Raw genomic sequence first — 14,743 nt, 5'->3', positions numbered from 1 at the left:
TCCATCATAGTTGCCCTATGCTCTCCTCTGTGGACAAGGAGTTCTGTTGCACATATAACTGCTTTTGAGAGCTATCACTGACCAAAACAAAGATGGAGAGATTTCTTCATTCAACCAGTGCTTATTGTGTTTACTGATAGAATCACTGTGTTCAGGGCAGGGTTTGTTCTCCTCAAGTACCTCCAGTGCATTGAAGGTCCCTAACCTGCTGTGTCAGGAAACTTCAGCTTCTAAAGGGTGTGCTGGGCTGGGTGAGGAGGTGCTCCTGCCCTGCATAGACAGCTGTGCAGCCTTGTAATCACTGAGAGCAGAGGGTGTGGGGGCAGTTACTCAGAAGCCAGGATGCAGTTTGTTGTAGTGTCTTGTAATTTCTGTCAGAGGTAACAACACAGTGCGTGTAACTTGGGTTCTTTTGCACACTGGAAATCTGCAGCTGAAGTAAAGCATGGAAAAGAGAGCTAATTTTGAGGAGAGGACAACTAATTCTGCTATAGCAGTTAATGCCTGAGATACCTGCAGTCCAAGTTCTGGGCCAGGCGGTGGGGCTGATTAGGCCCAGCTGTGTGAGTAGAGCCCGATTCCAGCTGGGTTGGGGTGGTTCTGGTGGGCCTCACCTCAGGCACAGGTGGACTCATCAGCAAGGCTAGAGCTCTGTAGAAATCTGTGGGAGGAAGGGCAGAATCCAGCATGGCAGTGAAGTGTAAGGAGTGGTGTGGAGAGAGCAGCTCTGCAGCATCCATCTCAGAGGAACAGCAGGTAGGAGGAAGGTGTTTTAGTCTTTGTTTCTTGTTCTGAAGTCTTTTCTACTTGTGTTTGAACCTGTTCTGTGAGCTCACCCACCCTCTCCTGCCCTGCTGAGTAGAGAAGTGAGAGTGGCTGGCCAGGTCAGCCCACCTCCAGCTCTTAAAGCTGATCTCCAAAGCTTTCAGAATTTGCATCAAAATATGCCTATGGTTTCTGCAGATGGTACAAATAGTGTGTAGTTATTACAGTTTTGAAGCAACGTAAGCGGGAATGAGTATGATGGCAAAACCTTTGTGCTGATGACTGATTTGGGGGTAAGGTCTGCTGCCTGCCCAGTGCTGCTGCCCTGTATGTAGAAAAACAGGTCTGTTCTGTTGCTGCAGCCCATAGGGGCAGGTGTTGGTTTTGGAACTAGGTCTGCTCTGCTGGAGATCAGAACTGGGAGCTGTACCTACCAGCAGGGCTGGCTCAGGGACTCCCATAGATAAAAGCAAAAGCTGTTGCACTTGAAGAGCAGCATTTATGTGCACTAGCAACATATCTTCTCTGTGAATTGGTGCTGAGGGAGGTTGCGATACACGCTAATGGCTTCCGCCAGCACTTTCCCCTTCTTGGTCCAATCGGGTTAATTGGTCACACTTGACTGTAACATCCAGCTGCAGAAGCTGAGAAATTCACCCTTTTGCGACACTCAAATGAAATTTGAGGCCTTTCTTCACAGAGCTGAACTTAACCCTGGAGGAGTAACAGCTTTGCAGATTATGCCAAAGTACTTTGATTTTCAGGCTATATAGCAACAGGGAAACAAATTGGTTAGAAACTGGGGGAGGAAAACAGCCAACTACTGTTAAAGCCTTTTAGATATAAAAGTAGTTAAAAGTGTATGTAGTTGAAGATGAAATTGAAGTTCCTGATGACTCAATAACGTAATCCCGTATTTAATAAATGTTTGGAAGAGTATGACTATGACGGTATTGTTTATCACTTACTAGAGACTTGTAAAAGCTTTCTAGGCATGGGACAGTTAGATGAGCAGATCTGCTCAATTAGGTTCCAGTTTCACATCATTGTTGGTGTTTCTGTGTTATGGATATATGCATTCATTCCATCTGTGTAAAGGAGGAGTGCCAACTCAGCACGTGTTTCCTGTTGATTTGCATGGCAAACATAAGGGTTAGAAAGAAAGCCTGAAGAAATACTTAATTTTACCATTCATGGTAACGTCTTGAATTCTTGATTTATGTATTCTTGACAGATAGACAAACTTGATTAAAATTTGTAGTGTAGGACCTTGAGTTGTATAAACAAATTTATTAAGCGTATATTTAAATACTTCAGTGAAACTGATGTCAATGGACCAAAAAAATCATTTGATCATGTTCTTCTTTTAAAACAAAGTTAATTTGCAGAAAAAGATGTGAAGGAGTAAGAGAGATGGCATAAGAAGGTAATAGAGGTTAGAACACCTTTCATTTCAGTAATACTAGTCTTTTTCCCTTTCTCCTGTTTAAAAGGGGGAATTAGATTACTAATGTCTCTCAAAGGATACTTAAACTAATCAGGAAGTTTATAAAAGAGCTTTTCTCCTCCCAAAAGGACCTGATAGGGTTGTCCCATCTGCCATGTATTATTTGCAATAGCAAAAAGCTTCTAGGACTGATTAACAAGAAAAGATAATGGAATCATATATATTAATGGTCAAAAGCTGAGTAAGAGCTGATGTCCCCTAAAACAAGTGTGGTGTGTGTCATTTGGGAAATGTTTCTTACGTAGTTTTGTGTTGTTTTATTTTTAATGTGCATAGAAAATGTAATAGGCAAAATCACTTCCAACACAGAGGTTTGCACATGCTAGTTAGGTAGTGAATCCTGACAGCCAGATTATCCGTAGCCTACGGCTTGTACCAGTTCCATTAAAGGTAGAGGATTTAATTCGAGATAGATCTAGTTATTTATCTTCTTGTATATCATAAATCCCTGTATTCCACTTGGTTACAGCAGCATGGGTTTTAATAGGTTTCCTTAACTAAAACATATTACTGAACCATACCCAGTCCAATTTGCTAGTGAATGCATCAGTCCTCTTCACAGTCTCTAATGATTAAGAAAAAAGGAGCTGTGTTCTTCAATTTATCTTCTTTCAGCTTCTGGCTTCCCGTTTTCCACGATACTAAAGAACCTCTTTGTAACGTATATTCTCTCCTCAGTTCTGGTCACTTTTTATTTTTCTTTTGTAAAAACATGACAGGTAGAGCTCTTAGAACACTTGAGGCCTAAGATGCTCTCTCTTGCTCAAAGCATTTATCTGGTTCATTTTTGCATTTCTTGAGCTATGGCTTAACAGTGGATTCCTCCTCTTACAGAGGAGAAGTAACTAATTCTTTAAATGCATGCTGTTTGGAAGCCCTCACCTCAGACTCTGGCAGAATAGAATTTGCCAGGACTGATTATTATTTATGTTGACTAATTATAATTTCACAAGGGAACAGTGCATCTAAACCAAGAATATTCATTTTTATAGGGCATGTTTTATGGTGTTTTTTCTTCAGTTTTGTTCTCCTAAAAGCATTTTTAGACAGCAAAGTTACATCTTGATTACAATATCAAGAATATAAAGGTAACATGGCTTTACCTTACTCCTTTTCCTCTCCTCACCCCATGTGCACTTAAATCCTGCTGCTTCCCTTGTCACCAGCTGTTAGCATTACTCCATAGCTGCAAACCTGGCCCCTAGTTTCATCCACTCCTGTGTGTCCCAAAGAAAGCATTTAAAGACAGTTCTCAGTGTATATAATTTTGGATTATGTATGGGAAACAGCCTGAACCTCTGATTAACAATCTGAGACAAGTGACAGGTCAGCTGCAGGAGCACAGGTGAAGGTAATTCAGCTGTGCTCCCAGAAGGAGTGTGGAGCTTTACTCCACCTCTCCTAGATCCCATTTAAGGGCTGCCCACCACTAAAGCAGCATCTCTTTCTGGAGATTGCTTCTGTGTGGAGTTTTTGTGGCCAGCCTCAACATTGGCAAGCATCCATCTTGACTGTGAGTCTTTTCTTACGTACCTTCTGGCTATCCATTCACTTTGTAATTGCAACTTTATGTTTGTATAATTACAACTGTACATATTATTTCAATTTTAAAAACCAAAAGTATATCTCCACTAATTGTACACAAGTAAGAGTTTTTTTCATATAGCCAAACTTTCATTTTCTTAGAAACAGCAAAAGGTATGTGTTTAAACACAGCTTAAGCTTTATGTTCCCTGCACCAAAGCTTTTAATTCAGTAATTGTTTGAAATTGTATTTATCTTGTGACATATTGAAGTGTTTTCTGAGAAGTTTACTTCTGGATGTGAGTATGGCTCACTTTTCGAGAAGCAGTGTCAGTGACATAAACTCCTTGGCCCTCCTAAGATAAGAAGCAACCAGGTATATGCAGCTGTAAAACTGTAGGCAATGGGAATGTTGAGACCTGTGAAGTTTAGGTGCCTTTGGAGTGTACTGGCCACTAAATGAGGATTTTCAGAGTTTGGGTGGTTCCAGGCTTTCACAAATCACTGGGCTTCTCACAGCTCCTTAGTCATTCATTGTAATTTCACAGAACAAAAGAGAATATTCTTCACAGGAGGAGCAGTTGATGGAATCCCAGATGAAATACATAATTAGAATATCCATAACATTCACAGTCTGCTGCTCTTTCACCATTTGTCTACTTCCAAAATACAACTGGTTAGTAAAGTAATTTTCATTATTTTTTTTTAGACATGCATTTTCCACATTGTGTAGCAGTCAGTTTCTTCTTTCCCCCTTTCATTTCCATGTGAATTTGGGTACACAATGTTAGGAGTCACCGCAGAACTTTTTAAGTAGTGATATGAACTCGATGCCCTACATCTGCAGCTATAGAACAGTATTGAAATAGTTTTCTTTTCAATCTGTAAGACGATGACCAGGCTTGTACTTTAGGATTTTCATTTTATTCCAACCTCAGGTTTTGTTTCCCAGGCCAGCTTGTGACACTTCATTTTCACTGCCTGACAAATGTCACATGCATCTGTTTCTTTGTGGTGCAAATCTCAAGATTTGCATAAATAAATATCTTTCTGCATTATTGAAACCACAGCAGTGTATGTATGTGCTGGAAGCTGGTGAGCTGGAAATTATATTTGGCTGCCCTGCCATGAGGAAAGATTTAAAGAACTAAAAATGTTATTAGCGATATCAGTATATCTCATTACTGGTGTGATCAGAATGACTGGTTTATCTGATGTAAGTCAGTCTTGGTCCTTTATTTTTAGAAGCTTCAACTGAGAAGTATAGAATAGGGCAGAGATATAACTGCATGCTGAATGTACTTGGCACATAACTCACAGGCTTTCAGGAGAAAAATGGAAACAAAATGGTAGGGAGTCAGGGAATGCCTGTGGGGAGAACATTACCACGAGATGTTCTGGACTCTTCCAGTGGCTGTCTTCCTAAGGTGGTTCCTCTTAGTTCTTCCTTGAAACCTGTTGTGAATGTATCTGGCAGTGTCTATGTATCTTCATATTTGCATGCAGTGGGAAAGAGCCTCAACACTATGCGTGTGAAGATGCAATATAATTACTGTTGAAACTTTATTTTCAGGGGATTTGCCCACTGCTATACGACCATAGTATTTAACTTGTTCTCTTGCCTTTCTTGCATCAATCTGTTGCTTTTTTAGTCTCTTATTTAGTAAGGTAATTTAAGAGATGATGCCTCTAATGATGTTCTGAAGGTAGCTGTCATGTGGGGGATGCTATGTATGGTGACAACCAGCCCCAAAGCCTGAAATGATGTGATGGTAAATGGGAAGCCTGTAGAGTCCCAGTTTCTCTAAAGGATGTCAGTTATCTTTAATCTTTAAGTAAGGAGCAGAATTGGAGAAAGAGTTTCATGTGAGAGCTGCAGAAAGGATCTGAATGCTAAAATAGTAAAATAAATGTGTCTAATATCCACATTACTTGACAAATACGAAAAAGCTGAAATAACTGTTTACAAGTCCATTTTAGCAGTCTTTTTACTGAGACTCTTGCTGCTTTGTTAGTGTTGTGTATGAATGCGAATTTGTCTCAAGTGATTTTGCTGATAATTATTTTCATTTACTACTTAGCTATATATACAGCACATCACTTCAATTGCTTTTTGAAGATAGAGATCTTTGAAAAACCTGTACTGGTATCAGGAGGAACAAATGCACTGTTGTGTATGTTCAGCCTTTAACTTAATGTTCAAATCATTGCATGAAAGTGGTGGGTATCACAAGTCAGCTACACACGCTAATCACTGCCTCAGCAAAAGACACTGACTTTGTTGCTGGATGGCTACAGGATGAATAAATAGCAAATCACTTCATATACTTTACATTTATTCATTTCACAGCTTGATCACCGTTTCACCTTTCCTCTGCAAAATGGGAGCACTCTTTGCTTTGTCCAAGAAGTAGAAATTGCTCATGGAATCTCCTAACTATTTGTTTTAAGTGAATGAGCAATACAGTTTGTGCCCACTGGGTCTTGAAATGAAGCGCTGTCATAGCATGGTGGCTGCAGTGAATATTTATATGGAAAAATTTTTAAGAGAGCCTCTGACGGATTATTGTGCTGCTTTGTGCATTCCAGTTTCAGTACTTTGTTATCTGTGAAGACGGCCATAATATAACTTTGCAGGTAGAAATGCAGGCAGGAATCTTGTGAAGGATGAGCCTCCTGGGATACTGATTGCATTACCATGCTCAACAAAATTGCTCTAACAAAAAATGTTTAGCTAAATCTCCACGGAAAAGGGCAGCGCTCATCCAAATGAATTTTCAAAGGGGATCTTCTGAAATGGGGGGGGAGGAGGGGAGTAGTACATAAAAATGCCTTTGAAATAACTAAGTATACAGAGCAAAAATAAGCATTTGACATACCTTCTGGTTTTCAAGCTGTAATGTAGAGTTTTAACTTTATTAAAAATGCTAGCAATGCCCTAAATACTTATTAACATGAATACTTCTCTATACCAAAAGGGCAACTCTCTGTCTAGAGCCAGGTTTGGAAAGACAGATTTGGAGGAAGAATTGGGCCTACAGCTCAAAGCTGCTATGTTGTGGCTTAGGGACAGCTTCTGCAGGAGAGGCTTGAGACGCAGTCATATTGGTGCTAGAGCCAATACCTTGCTTTGTTGACTTAATTGGTTCAGGCTTACATCTTACAAAGGAAACAGGCTGCTTCAAGTCTGTAGGTTTTAGGTCTCTTTGCTAAGTTTTGTTTTACACTAAATCCTTTTGTAACCTATCATTAGGTGAAACTAAGTTTTAATGCTTTGCTTTGAATGTAGGTGTTTCTTTATCTCTTAACCTAACAAGTTCTGAGTTCTAATTTGAATGTTATTATCATCTAGTTATGTGAGCTGACTGTCTTGGAAAGAGGAAGATATTATTTTAATGCAGAGGTGTTCAGGTTCACAAAATGGGATTTGGAAGGGGCTGAATCCTTGCCTGCATAAATATTCCAGATCCTGTTATCTGAATAACTTACTGCTATTAACAATGAAATCAAAGGTTTATGGTAGTCCTATATAAATAAGTTGCAAGAAAAATCCAAGTACAACAAGCACGTTACCTTAAACCAGAATTTTCAAAACCATCACACATACATCCGCATATAAATAAGCATGTTCTAGGCATGCTGATAAGTCAGCTGTGGTGCTGCTAATGAAATACAAGCATTGTTTTCTGCATGTATCCTCCCAAACATTCAAACCTTTTGCATATTCTTGTGCTTACAGCAGGGCCTTGAAATAGGGAGGAAAAAAAGTTATTGTCTATTAGGCTCAAAGGTAGGAGAGCATAATATTGCTATAAAACACTAAGGATATTTTGATACAGAAGTGATAAAATAAAAGCTGTTTGATTAATTATAAATTTAAATGATAAATTATAGCATATCTTTTCCAACATAAGCAAGTAATGACTGTTAATAAAAGTGTTATGTGTCATTATTGCTGCTTTTCATGCTTTTTGTAATCACATTGTTCTTTACAATTAACTCTCTACACCCTTTCCTGATCTTGTAGGGGTTCATCTCTTTAAAGTATGGATCACTGATTTTGGTGTCACACATCTTTCAGGAGTTTTCCTTCATAAGGGTTTTTCCTGCATTAATATTTTGGTGTTCCTCCAGTGTCCTGCCTGACTGGCCTGTGTGTCATGTTAAGCCTTGTACTCATTAGTCAGGGGCTCTGAACTTTGCATCTTTTTGAAACAGCTATATTCTCTATCTAGCTGCTGAAGAAGGTGCATGATATTGGAAAGGACTAATTTTTGGGGATCTGGGGGGGGATGTGTTGTGGAAAAGACTGCTAATACTTCAGTGGAAAAGAATACAGTTACAAAAAGGCTCGTCTGTACCGAGCCTGGGCTATTAGCGGCTTCATGCTGCTAGGGCCAGCTTTGCAAGCAACCTGAGCATTTCACCACTTCAGGTGGATAAAAGCACAGAAGGAGCACTCCTAGAGGACAGAGACTGACTGTGCACCTCTGCAGCTGCAGTGGGTGCAGAGGTGCTGAGGCAGAGAGGAGCTGCTGTATGAAATCCTCTGCCTCACCAGTGACGTGACTGTATAGTGGAGTCCAGGTGTTCTTATCTCTCATCTCTGGCTCCAAAAACCACCCCTTCTGGCCTAGAGGGAATGTTAACCATAGCCAACAAGAAGCTTTGACAAAAGGAGAAGAGGTGCTTAGTGTTCTCTGGGATGGGAAGAATAGGTAATCTATAAAATGTTTCCATACTGGTGATTTTTCTCTGTTCTGGGCATTCAGAATATTCCAGTTTAGAAATACCTATTATCTACTTCTGCTTCTTCATTTCTTCAACTAATGTGCAATGAAAATGTTCACTTATCCACCTGGGCTCAATGGCGCTTTATACACCATATGTATTCCTGTTAAAAGCTGAACTTATTTTTATATTACTTCAGGTTTTCAATTAACCTTGCTTTCACGTATTTCACAGCGTTAAGAGCAATGCAGTGTTAGGCATAACTCACATCTCCTCACACCTCCTCCCCTCCCCCCCATAAAATTTTAAAATGCAGCTTTTCTCCACTGTACTGAAGCCTTGTGATACGTGAGTTACGTAACCAATTCAATATTGGATTTCCATTATTTCTAGGAAATAACACCAGGGAAATTTTCCAGTGTTTTATACCGTGGCTAGATGTACTGGCAGGTGTTGCTATACTGAGCTGCATTCATTCTCAGTAAAGCACGGGCATCAACTTTTATTCAAGGCAGATAAGATAGGCAGAAGCAATTTCTTCATATATGTGTATACATCTAAATAAATACAAATTATTTTGAAATATTAGAATCAATGTATTTACATGGAAATGGAATAAGAATACATTTCTGAAAGTGAGCTAAAATAGCTAGAAAGGTTACATTTGGCCCCACTGGATTTCTTGTGCTAATACACAGGTATTTCACACAGACCAGGCTAACAGATATATAAATTAACGAGTATTTTATAGTCAACTTGCTTTAATGAGTTACTATATTAAGATGTAAAATTAAGCACTGGGTTATCATCAAATTTTAGGACATTATCAATTCTAACGTTTGTTACTCTTTCTCATCTCTAACTTCTTGAAACTCGGTGTTTGGTCAAGACTAATGTTTCTCTTGTTAACGCATTTCTCTTTGTTGTGCTTGAGGCCATCTTCTGTGATGTATAACTTAAAAAGCTGAAGTCATTGGTGCCATCACAGACCCTATTGATTTGCAATATAAATCGCATCTTTAGGGAATCATCTACTCAGTCCTCTAGGCTGACTGTTCACATCTGAATGCACATTTGGATGTCTCTTAAGATTGAGAACATCATTCTTAAAGCCTTTTAATGTAGATTCCCCTTTGGTCTCAGTTCCTGACTCTGCAAATATAGTTAAATTTTTGGCCTAGTCATTGAAGAGAAAATATTTTCATCCAAAAAAAATCCATTCTTAATGTCTTACAATAGTTCACTTTCACTAAGCTTTCTTGGACATAAGTGCTTATATTTTCCTTAAGCTCTTCCTTGCTTCCCAGGACTATGAAGTCACCTGATATTAATCATAGCACCAGCTTTCTGTACCAGCCATCTGTCTACCAGTGCTCTGGGAGATCTAAAGCTACCTGTACTCAAAATGCCAAAATCCTTCTGCATTATAGAAATGTGCTAAGATAGCTAACATGCATCTTTGTTGATGGACCAGATCCTTGAATCCACTGGATAAAGAAAATAGAGATTTCAACTCAAATTGTCTAATATTCAGGACTTCACACTGAAATTTATGTGCTGTGAATGTGAAATGTTTCATGTTTTTCTTCAGAGTGCAAATTATAAGAGGTTTGCTTTGGCTGTGTTTGTTGTTTGTTGTTTTTTTTTGTTTGTTTGTTTTGTCTGGTTATTGTTTGGGTTGTTTTCTTTGTTTTAAGATTAAAACCCTACTGGGATAAATATGCCTGTATCTTGAGCCAGGTGAGGTGGTTGAAAGTAAGCAAGGTGTTCAAAGACCTTTTATAGTTTTTGAAATGATTTCTGAAGTGCTGCAGCTCCATGGTAAATTCAGCTGATCCATTTGTCAAGTTGCTTCCACTGGTGACAGGCACCATGAGTTTTAAATAGCTTCACTCATGACTGGGTCTAGGAAGGGTTTAGAAAGTTCAGCAACTTCTTCATTGGGCCTTCCCTCTCTGTCTCCCCACACTGAAGTGATGTTCTTGAACTGATAAATTTGAGCACTTGGCTTCTTCATGAAGTCATCATCACCACTGTTCTTGCAGAAACTTCCTATGCTTGTCTAGTGTAACAGAGCGTTTCAAGAAGTCATGTGACCAAGCTGACTTCCTCCTCTGCCGTCGCCCTCCTCTCAATTCTACCTAACGCCTATAGCTACATAATGGAAATCTGCACCCACAGCCCTAACTTCCTCTTTTCCTCTTTAGATTCATTCCTCAAACCATATTCTTCTACCAGTTTTTTTATCTGATATGCCCTGACTATTTCTTCACACTGAAAACTGATGAATGTAAAATCCTCATCTTGGTAGCTCATTCTGTCCTAAAACAGTCCTCTAGGCTGCCACAAATGATGTTCTGCATCTGCTTTTTTCTTCTGCTCATCCACTTGATGAAATGACCCCATCTGATCCCTTTCTTTCCTCACTTTTCTTTCTCTTTTTGTTCACAATTTAACTTGCATTGATCTTTCACTTCAAAATGTCTTGATCTTTACCCTGCTTGCTCTTCTAATAAGTTCTCATCATTTAATGCATGGACCACACTTTACAGTCACTGTCCTCTAATTCCCTCTCTTTGTAGTAGACAGAAACTGCTCAAACAAGTCTCTAATAACTTTCTCCAGTCTGCAGAAGATCAGTACTGTGCTGTTGGGCACCAGAACCTATCAGATGTTTCAACTTCAGTAATCTTCTGATGGCTACCTGGACTCTGTCCTTCCCTTTCTGTGCCTTTTGAATTTGCATTATCATTTTTCCAGTTTCAGGAGCTTATAGGAGTGTGAGCTTTTGACTTCACTTCTAGTTTAGCCATGGTTCATGCTTGCAAACACAAGTTCAGCTGTCCTGTTTATAAGGTTGATTAGAAAACATGTGAACCTCTGTACTTTGTCTGTTCTCTACTCAAGGTAAAATCCAAGTCTCTTTCTAAGCGAACACCAAAGTGATATTTAAAATGAACATCGCTAAAACACTGGTATTCAATCTTTCTGCAGAAGCCCTCTCTGTTACTCTATTTTGTAATGTCTATAAATAGCCCACCATCTATCACCCATATTCGTTACCTGAGTGTTGTATTCAACTGAAACTTCTTATCCATCTCAAATCCAGCTGACATCTAAAGTCTGTTAGGTGGTGTTTCCTGGCCATCTGTGTTGGCTCTTAGATTTCTCCCACTGTAAATTTCCTTTCTTAGATATCAAGAAATGTGATCTTACCGAGCTCAAATAATGATCTAAGAAAGGTCATTCTCCTGGCTTCTTTTTTGGCCATATCGCTTTCTGACCATAGCACTCAGGTGGTATCTGACTTCCCTTTCCTGTTTTTCATAGCTGATTTTTCTCTTTCTAGTCTGTCATCCCTTTGTCAGTATGAAAGCAGAAGCTACAGCCTCAACTTGATTCATGGTGTCCGTTTCTACCTCAGCTCTCACCTTCAAGCTGGCTCCTTCCTGCTTTCTTCTGTCAAAACTCTTAAGAATGTCTGCAAAACTGATTCTTCAAGTTTCGTCTCAAACTGTGTCTTTACTGTTCTACTTACGAAAAAATTATTGCCTGTCATAATGACTGTTATTATCATATTTTTTCCCTCCTACATATTGCATTCTGTCCTGAATTTGTTTTATAAATTCTTATAGGTTTTTTCCACTGTGCTTTGGATAGGGTTCATGCTGTGAAGTCCTGGTCCAAAAGTAGGACTCAAAGGTGCTGTGGTAAAGTAAACAGCACTGAAGGGAACAGTAAAGGCCAGGAGGAGTTGAAGTCATGGCTATATCCCTGCAGAAAGGGCCTGGCACACTATTCCAGCAGTTAATATGTTTTGGCAAAAAAACACAGATATGGAAACTATGTCCATGGCCAGATGTGCACACAGAAAGCTGCCAAAGAGGAGTAGTATACACTGTAAGATGTGGTGTTTTCCCCAGCAGAGTATGCGGAGATACTGGTCCTTACCTCGGAAAATGTGAAGCACTGAAAAAACTGATATCTAAGGCTAAAATTCTGGAGTGATTTACAGTATTGCAAAGTGATGCTTAAGCAGCTAAGTCATTCCCTCCAGCACCCATTTGTTGTAATCTCCCTCCAAAGATATTAAAAATGCAGAAACCTTGGCTAGGTTGTAGTTGATCTAATTTATAAAACATTTTCTGGGTATTAAAAGCTAGGGCAATGCACTAGTAGTTTTTAAATTGTGTTAAATATACTGTAAACTCCCAGAAAGTACCTTTCATTGAAGATTATTGTATGAAGATCTGAAGATTAAAGTGTCTAGATTAAAGATTAATGTGAAGTGCACTGGGAAATGGTTTGATGTATAAGGAGCTATAGAAGATATTAATCTTGCACTTTTCAAAACTGCCTGAGGGAATTAGACACCCAGTTCTCGTCCGTGGCTTTGAAAATCTCACTAGAAGGAGTTTGTTTTTATAAAGTGAAAATGGCAGTATATTCTTTGGAAGTTTGAATGGAAGAGGAAGGAGGAGATAGGAGATGCTCTGTTCTATTATAGAGCTTGGTGTTAACTCAGCTACCTAACAGCTTTTTTATTCTGGTTCTGAATTTGTTCCGTAGATTTTAATGGTTTTTATGTCTTCTGTTATTATATGGGGGCAGCTTGGGTTTCAGTGCTGCTAGTTGATGAAACTGGTCTGATCCACCGGTCTACATGTTCATTGTCATCAAGTACTTTTCTACTTTGCTTTCACTCAAAACATTTTTCATGTTCTAGTAAATATGAGTAATTTGAATAAATTGGTAAATAAATGTGTTTCCTTGAGGTTCAAATAGTTATATGTAGTTAGATTTACAAAATAGTGTGCATAAATTAAAAATGAGAATTCATTGTGGGGGGAAAAATGTATTTAGTAAGGTACTCCTCCTGCTGGAGTCTCCCTCAGTCATAGTTCTTGTATAGGAACTTCATTACTGTTATAAAAGCATTCCACATATGGTAGAAACTGCAAGTTTGTTTGTTCCTGAAGTGCTGCAGTACAAATAAGGTGTTAAATGCCAACCCTGAATGTTATTTTTGAGATGTTAAGAGGGATAATCTTGTACTAAAACTATTTGGAGGCAAATTTATTTGAACTTCAAAACATCTTTGATCTAGAATAAAAATCAACTGTGTCTGAGTGTTTGCTTCCCAACTTTGGGGCCGGGCAATTGTGTGTATTTTTGTTTGGTTGTTTTTGTTGTTGTTGTTTTTAATGAACCATCTTGCCAATATAGTTAATGAAATAGATCATGCACTGTTATTTCTCCTGGTAAAATTTGCTGAATTGCCTTTGTGAAAGGACAAGTTTTGTATAGAAAGTGCCATGTGGGAGCCAGTGTTCAGGTTCACAGTCATCTGAAGGTTCAGTATGCTTAGGTTGTTGAATTCAGATCTATTTCAGTTGTCTTACTATTAAGGCTCCAATAAGCATTTATAAAGTAAATCTTCCATCGATTTTTGGGAAGGTGTGATTAGAAATGATCATCTGTCTAATGAATATTTTCCTCTGATTTTTTGGCAGGATCACCCATTTGAATTCATGCCAGTCTCTACAGGGTTACTGATGCCAGCAATTTAAGGATCTTCGCATCCAGTCTCAGAGGTAAGATCTAAAGCCATAGTAAAAACACATTAGAATACTGCTGTTCTCTTTCATATTGCACTAAAACTGAACGTGTGTGTGTTGGGGGGGGGGGGAGAGGGGAATGAAGTACTTCTCCTTGATCAATACAGAGATATGAGAACATGCATTGATCTGTGCGAGGTTGAGCTCAGGACATGAGATCTGAGCAATTTTCATCATTGTAAAATCAGAAAGGTCACTTTTTTTGTCCTCTCTACTAAAGTAAATGCTCTCAAAAGGTTTGATATTGTACATTTTGAAGTATATAACCATTTACACAAGGATGGTGGATGGGCTCTGAAGAGAAAGTAAAATGCACAAAAAGGAAGTTCAGTGGTTTCTTCTTGCTGAAAACTGAGCAAACAAGTTGTAAAATTAGAAATTATTTTCACCTCTGATGCTGTTTTCGTTGTAACTGGTCTGTTCAAACCTTGAGTCACGTTCTCAGATGCTGCCCCTACACATTGTGCTGCTGTGGAGATGTTGCAAAGGAATGTAATGTTGTTGCACTTTGAAGCTCAGAGTTTCCTGCTGTAGAGGGAAACTTACAGCTATAGTAAAAGAGAAAAGCAGGAGGTTATAGCAGAGTCCCACAGTACTT

The 14,743-nt window shown here is 38.9% G+C and overlaps 1 protein-coding gene across 20 annotated transcripts in view; it reads left to right on the top strand.

Moving 5' to 3' along the window:
- SEMA6D (semaphorin 6D) overlaps nt 1-14,743 on the top strand; it is a 589,434-nt gene that overhangs the window by 446,789 nt on the left and 127,902 nt on the right. For all 20 annotated transcript variants that reach the window (XM_072345109.1, XM_072345121.1, XM_072345119.1 and 17 more), the window contains one exon: nt 14,041-14,121. The gene's annotated coding sequence lies outside the window, so the exon portion shown is untranslated. The remainder of the gene's footprint in view (nt 1-14,040; nt 14,122-14,743) is intronic.

The sequence above is a fragment of the Excalfactoria chinensis genome, chromosome 10, assembly GCF_039878825.1.
Source record: "Excalfactoria chinensis isolate bCotChi1 chromosome 10, bCotChi1.hap2, whole genome shotgun sequence".
Lineage (NCBI taxonomy): Eukaryota > Metazoa > Chordata > Aves > Galliformes > Phasianidae > Excalfactoria > Excalfactoria chinensis.
This window is presented reverse-complemented; position numbering and strand designations above follow the sequence as displayed.